The following is a 6,000-nucleotide window of genomic DNA, read 5'->3' as shown; positions in this document are numbered from 1 at the left end:
GCGCTTGCTTTTTTTTTTTAAATTTTAGTTTGCAGTTACCTCATATTTGGAAGAATCTTGTTCACTGGCTGGTACATATCATAGATCCCTGAACTGCTTCATTTTTATCTTATTTGAAAACAGTGGTGTCCATTACATGTCCATTACAATGTATTGCATTTCCTAGTATTTATCTGAAGATGAATTTTTGGTCCTTGTCCTTGTTTTATATGTGTCGGTCATTCCTGCCCCTGCCATCTGAGACTTTCTTTGATGGTATAAATAGCCTTAAGAGCTGAAGTTACAGTTGAAGTGTTTGCCATCACTAAGTTGGCTGGATAACTAAATAGGCCAGGGTTGGAATCATTTGGCTTGAATGACTGGAAAAGATTTTTTTTTTTTTCTTTCATTTTTGGTGCCAGAGTTCTCTCTATTGTGGAACTCCTCATTTATGGCCTGCAAATCTGGGAAGAAATCCATCTGGTTTCTTCATCTGTCTTGCCAGACACTGTGATCTAGTTATTAGAACAATAGATGATGAGAAGAAACTTTAAGATTAAATTGTATTTTATGGTTACTAGGAGCTATGATGAATAAGAGTAAAAAGAATGTATATTTAACTAGTAGAAGAGATTAATGTTGTCTTGAAATAACTCCCCTTAATTTATCTGTAATATTTTAATAAATCTTTCCCGTGCCATTAAATATTGGGATAGGAAAGATAACTTAGAGGGAAAGATTGTACTTACTAAAAAACAGGTATGTCTTTGAAACATATAATAATTATAAATTCTAAAACATTTGGGGAAGAGACTACCGCATCTGTTGGTTGTATGTCATTTAGTGCAGTGGAGTTTTGATCTCTGGTTAGTGATCTTGAGCTCTGCTATGATAAATTTAGGTATTCTGTATTATTTTTTAATGGAACATAAAGGATTTTTTTCCATGTCTTGCCTTCCTATCTTACTTATTAGAAATAATTTTGCACAAGGTATGTGGGTAGTATTAATATTAGGACTTATTTTTAATGGAAAAATCTTACTGATGCAAAAAGATTATAGCGTCCACTGAAGAATTCACTTAACTTCATTTATTTTGGCTGAAATGATGCAATTCAGTACTATACAGAAGAGACTAAAACTGTCTCAGTTGCCTTTATATATATGTAACAGGACATTTTGATGACAGGAGGGTTAATGTGCGTGAAGAAAAAGTGTATGTTGCTTAAATGTGCCAGATATCACACTTATATGTAGCAATGTAATATATGTGTGTGTTATTACCTGAAAGCCAAAACTTTGTAGATTGGGGTCTCAGAATTCCCCCAAATTGGCTTTGGCTTGGAAAGTGCCACAGTAGCTCAAAAAAAGGGAATCAATAGAGCTGTGTCTTTTACTTGATACCCAAAATGTGTTCTACCTCTGTGTTAATGAAGAGGAATATTAGGCTTTTTTTGAAAAGCATATTGATAATTTTTATTGAAATACTAAATATTTTTATTATACCTATTATACTGTTTATTTATACCTGTTATACTATTTATTTATTTATACATTTATTACACCATTATACATTATACCTGTAGACAACACTACAGTTCAAGGCTTAAAAAAGAGAGAAAGAAAAAAACCATGGTATTCTTGACTCAGTCTATACAGTGAGCGCCTTTGGGGGAAGTACAGGTTTTTGCATTCAAGGACCAGCTATACAAAATCATGCAAAAGAAATCCATGGAAAGCTACTAAATGTATAGAAACCATGTCTGGCTGATGAAGTCTCTGAGCTGCCAGTGGTTTGAGGTTCAGCAAGTATTCAGGAGCAGCATCATACATGCCTGCCGTGCTTCTATATGCTCCCCTGCTTCTGCTTATTGCCATAGTTAGTCCCTCAGTCGAAGCCGGTACAACTGCTCTGAAGTGCAGTATTTGGCTGTGACGCTTCTTTTTTTGCCACACAGGTTACTGCAATGTAGTGGAAGTTTCTGTTAGCAGTTAATACATGAAAATACTGGCTTTTGTTTACAGGACAGCTCTGCCTGATCCAAACCATTTAACAATTCACGTTAAATTTCATTGTTATGTTTTCATGCGTAGGTTCTGAGTAGCGAAGATCGTTAGGTGAGAAAAGAAACAGTTGTAATGCCTTTTCTGTCCCTATCTCATTTTATAAGCGGTAGCTTGTCCTTCAGAATTTTTCCTAGGTAGGAAGTGGTTGGATTTGGTATTGCTGGCTCTGGGCAGTGACGGAGGACCATAAGAGCTTCATTCGGGATGCACTGAAGGAACTTGCCTATCAGCTCATTGGCCCAGCACCTCTCATCTTTGAAACTCCTCTGGATCATAACAAGAATGCTATTAGAGGAAAGATTGTGGATATCTTTCACCATCTCGGCTCACCATCAAATGGATTTTCCATTGCTTGGAATTGGTATTAGGCTGTGCATTGGCAGAGGCTAATGTAGTTGCAGAGTGAATTTATCTTAGTAACTAATCCTTGCCACCTCCCTGTGAGGTGATTTGCTAAGTATTTGACAGATGGGGAGGCACGGGAGGGAGGGAGGGATGGCTTCAGAGCTGGGATTAGAGCGCTGATGTCCCAAGCTTCTGGTCCTGTGCTCTGCACAACCATGAGGCCAGCCTTTCCTACCCATCTCCTGTTACTCTCCTGGGGCAAATTCCTATAGAACGTTATTAATAAAGACAACAGGGGAATAATCCTATTGTCCTAGTCAGGAGTGAAATTCATCTTTTATTTCTGTGGTATTGTATGCAATTTAATGCTAACGGTCAGGAGACCTTAAATAACCACATCAAACCCGCGATTCAGCGCCAGCCTTCCTTCTTATTTAGCTTAGTCTAAACTGACACCAAACTTTGAGACATCCCTCTCCTCCCACAGTGGAGAGCCGCTGGGATTTTTTTATACCACACATGGTTTTCCTCCTACATTTTCCTCCCGTGTCAGATATTCATACCCCCTTTAATAACCAGCAGGGGGATCATTACATTGAGCTACTGCCGATTCAGCGCCAGCCTTCCTTCTTATTTAGCTTAGTCTAAACTGACACCAAACTTTGAGACATCCCTCTCCTCCCACAGTGGAGAGCCGCTGGGATTTTTTTATACCACACATGGTTTTCCTCCTACATTTTCCTCCCGTGTCAGATATTCATACCCCCTTTAATAACCAGCAGGGGGATCATTACATTGAGCTACTGCCAAATGCATAATGACTGCTGCCTTTGCCTTACACAGTCACTGCACTACTGATATCCAATTCAGCATTGTAAAGTGCTTAGGGCTACCTTGGGGATGTGCTATATTAAACCCAACTATTCTAAATCCTATTTAATACAAAGAGATTTGGGGGGGGGAGGGGGGAGGGAGATTTAAAATTGTCGTTGGTCACCTATTTTCAACAAGTAAAAATACCTGGTCATTTAGGGCCCAATGCTGTCACTCAAGTCATAAATAGTCCCACTGATTTCAGTAGGGGTGCATGAAGGCGAGCACTCTGCTTACCACTGGGGGAGGCAGAATCGGGTCCTGTAGAAGCTGCAGCTGAGACGGTAAGTTTGCAAGGAGCTGATGAGGGTGAGTGCGCCCATTTCTGAATTCCGCTTACAAATGTTTTACAGTGAAAACAGGAAAGCGGAAACATGCTTCATATCCGACTAAAAATAAAGGTACTCTTAAACTTGTAAAAGACAACATTTTTATTTGAATGATATGACAGAGCTGCCACAGGAGTGTTACCTGCTATAAAGAAAGCTTAAGAATTATTACCTTTATTAGACCAGTGACACTGAGCTTTAGCCATACATTTCTAACTTCTGTCCCTCTACAGAGACAATTTTCTTTTCTTAAATAAACTGTCATGCTAGTGTTAATATATTGTTGGCTCCCTCATACTCTGAGAATACTGCTGATATAAAACATGTATATGTTAGATTGGTAATAGTATCTTTAGTGTAGCTGACTAGAACAAATGTGTTTCCCTCATGGCTGTGCTAATGTGATAAAGGAAAATTGGCTGTTCATCAGCTTTTGGCTGGGTAAAGACAGTAGAGATGGAACCACATTCTTTTTTATGCATTAATACCACTGAGAACTTTTCACTAGTTATATTTCATGTGCGGGCATGTTGTGCAAAGATGTTGTAAAACATGAGATAATGCTACAAATAACAAAGTAGAAAAGCCTGTATCTTTTATGATGATAACAGTCAAACACCAAATGACAGTAACAGGCTGTAAAAAATGTGATGCAGAAAAAAAATGCAATGTAACCACCATACACACATATACTTAGGCTCTTGCAAATAGGGCATCAGATGTTATAGAGGGCTTTGAATTAAAATTAAATAAAAAACTGTTGTATTTAGGTCATTGATGTGTCAACACAAAAGATAATTTAAAATGGAGAGATGTATTTTGAGTGGTGAAACTCATATGCAATAACTTTTTGAACAAATCTCAAGGCTTAGTAATTATGATAATAGCCTTCAAATTTCCATCAGTTGGAAGGGCAATAAATATTCCTGGCTAAATTTGGGAAATATTGACTGAATCTGGAAATGGCAATAAAGCTCAGCATGCATCTGTGTGTTTGAAAGTGCAGTTTAAGGAGAAAAATTCATCTGTACAATTTTATGTGAAGCCTAAATAAATTAAAAAAACCATACAAAAATCTCCATATCATTTCATATTTTCTTTCTTAAAATACTGATAGACTCGTTGCCTGAGGCACTGATGCTGATCATCTGAGCTCAGATTTACAGATAATTGTGTCTGTTTATCTTGGTCTGAAATTTGAAAGATTTTATTGTTGGAATAGCATTGTGAGTGCTTACGTTGTGGTTTTCAAACTGATATTTTTTCAGGTTCTGGCTTTCTTCTTTGCAACAAATTATTCTGGCTTGTAAACCTTCTGTTTGTCCTCACATATATATTGTTCTTATGGAAGCAATTATTCCAGGTTTATTTTGTTTTGATTAGCATGGGTATCAAGACAGGCTAAAGCACTCTAGTTTTATTTGGCCTCTGTAGACACGATTCACCAGGCATCCATATCTGCAAAATGAAAATAACGCTCTGTAAATTGGCAACAACAAAGCGATGTTTCAAAATCTGAAGGCTACCAAGCTCTCGTGAAATAAGCCTTATGCAAGCTAAATATTGCTAAAAATCAAGTAATTTCAGTTTTGCAAATAAATCGCTTTCTGAAATAAATGAGATTAAGTTTATTCAGTAAACAATTCAACAGAGTTCAAAAGTTTTGAATAAGTTGAACTTAGTTTCTATAATTAACTACATTAATGGGAAGCTGACTATAGCCATGATGCCTCCAGTTTTCATTTTGTATGTGCCTGTAGTTTTTAAATGAGTATTGAATTTCAAAAAATGTAAGGCTGAAAGGCACTCCTATATTATTAAACTTTTTCTAATTTTATGTAACCTAAACATGAGGATTTTTAATGCAAAAAAGTACTTTGTAAAAGCTCAGCGTCTTGTGACTTTGTGGCGCTGGGAGAATGCCATAAAGTATTTCTATGAACGTTAGCTCAAATTTAAAATGAATTGGCAGGGAAGGGAACACTTGCAGAAAACAGTACCCTGGGGTGCTGGCTGAGTGCATATTCTTAGCCAAGGGTTCCCTTGATGTAAGGGAATTACCCACTGGGTGTAAAGTAGATGTAGCTGGTTCCTATACTGTTCCCTTCAGCCCTTGTAGAAGGAAACATGCTGGGGTTAGGGAGGCATTTTGGAGGGGTGTTAGAGGCCTGGCTGAAACGTGCTGCGTTTGGTTATCCTGAGTATGGTAGATAGCCCCTTGAGGCCTGTACGAGCTGATGTGTATGAGAAGAGCTCTGACAGCTGTAACATGTGCCCATGGCCTGAAGTGGTGAAGTAGCTGTAACCAGCCTCGTACCTTGTGAAACAGACCCTTCTCCTTTTCCTCTCTTACCCCTCCCCACCAGATCACTGTACTGTAGATTCTTCCTTGATTTAACCACTGCAGA

The 6,000-nt window shown here is 37.9% G+C and overlaps 1 protein-coding gene across 1 annotated transcript in view; it reads left to right on the top strand.

The window, feature by feature from the left end:
* Nucleotides 1-6,000, top strand: part of LOC103896923 (usherin-like) — a gene marked incomplete at its 3' end in the record, with an annotated part of 118,972 nt that overhangs the window by 54,852 nt on the left and 58,120 nt on the right. The window lies entirely within an intron of this gene.

The sequence above is a fragment of the Aptenodytes forsteri genome, unplaced genomic scaffold (assembly GCF_000699145.1).
Source record: "Aptenodytes forsteri isolate BGI_AS27 unplaced genomic scaffold, ASM69914v1 Scaffold465, whole genome shotgun sequence".
Taxonomy (NCBI): domain Eukaryota; kingdom Metazoa; phylum Chordata; class Aves; order Sphenisciformes; family Spheniscidae; genus Aptenodytes; species Aptenodytes forsteri.
The sequence above is the reverse complement of the archived record's forward strand: the minus strand, read 5'-3'. Positions and strand labels throughout refer to the sequence as shown.